This window comes from Pongo pygmaeus, chromosome 9, assembly GCF_028885625.2.
Source record: "Pongo pygmaeus isolate AG05252 chromosome 9, NHGRI_mPonPyg2-v2.0_pri, whole genome shotgun sequence".
Taxonomy (NCBI): domain Eukaryota; kingdom Metazoa; phylum Chordata; class Mammalia; order Primates; family Hominidae; genus Pongo; species Pongo pygmaeus.
The window spans coordinates 71,707,059-71,707,957 of record NC_072382.2 but is presented as its reverse complement, the minus strand read 5'-3'; the positions used below and the strand labels follow the sequence as shown (position 1 = coordinate 71,707,957).

Below are 899 nucleotides of genomic sequence, written 5' to 3'. Positions count from 1 at the left end.
AGAATTAAAGTGCACATTGAACATAATCAAAAACAGAATCAAGGGACAGTAATTAACTTAGTTCAATTTGGAGAATGCGTTTGAAAAATTCTCTCATAACGCATAGAAAAAATACAGTGAAAATAAAATAATGAGAAAATTATATTTGGGAAGGGCACAAAATGAAAAGCCAACATACAAATAACTATAGTCTCAGGTACAGTAAACAAAAATAAATACAATAAAATGACTGTTCCAAAGGAAAGACTCCAGTGTATTGAGGATGAAAGGGCTCATTGTATTCAAGGTAAAATCAGGAAGATAAGAACAAGCATAAAATATTTGACTTAAATGAGTTTTTTTTTAAAAAAATTACAAGCTTTCAGGCAGAAAATATGGATTTCCTATAAAGAAATGGAAATTAAGCTAGTTTTACAAAAAAATTAAAATATTAAAAAAGTCCTTTATAAAACATGCCATTCATGATGCAGAAAGAATAAAATATGTGAAAACAGATGGAGATTGCACGTTGTTGGAGCTTGGAGCTGGTGCTCTAACTGGCTGATAAACTTGCAAGTGTAGGTAGTATGCTATGTGAGGGGCAAATTTTTCAGTAACATGACAAAGGTCTTTGGCCTAATGAGTAGAGTTTGACAATAATCCTCGCTGCAAGTATAATGTTAAAAAAATTACAAAAAAAAAAACAACAACAAAAAACTAAGACACTGACGACTACAAAGCTTTGCTGAGAGATATTTTAAAAGATGTAAATAAGTGGAGAGACATCACATGTAAATGGATTAGAAGACTCAATAACATAGACATGGCTATTTTCCCTTAATGGATCTATAAATTTAATGTAATATCAACAAGTCTTTTTTTTCTGTAAAAACTGACACTCATTCTACAATTTATATGGA

At 30.1% G+C, this 899-nt stretch overlaps 1 non-coding gene across 1 annotated transcript; it reads left to right on the top strand.

The window, feature by feature from the left end:
• The first annotated feature begins 500 nt into the window (after positions 1 to 500).
• LOC129009130 (small nucleolar RNA SNORA62/SNORA6 family) lies at positions 501 to 653 on the top strand. The gene has a single exon (XR_008492667.1). It is a non-coding gene; the product is annotated as a small nucleolar RNA SNORA62/SNORA6 family (small nucleolar RNA).
• The last annotated feature ends 246 nt before the right edge of the window (positions 654 to 899 follow it).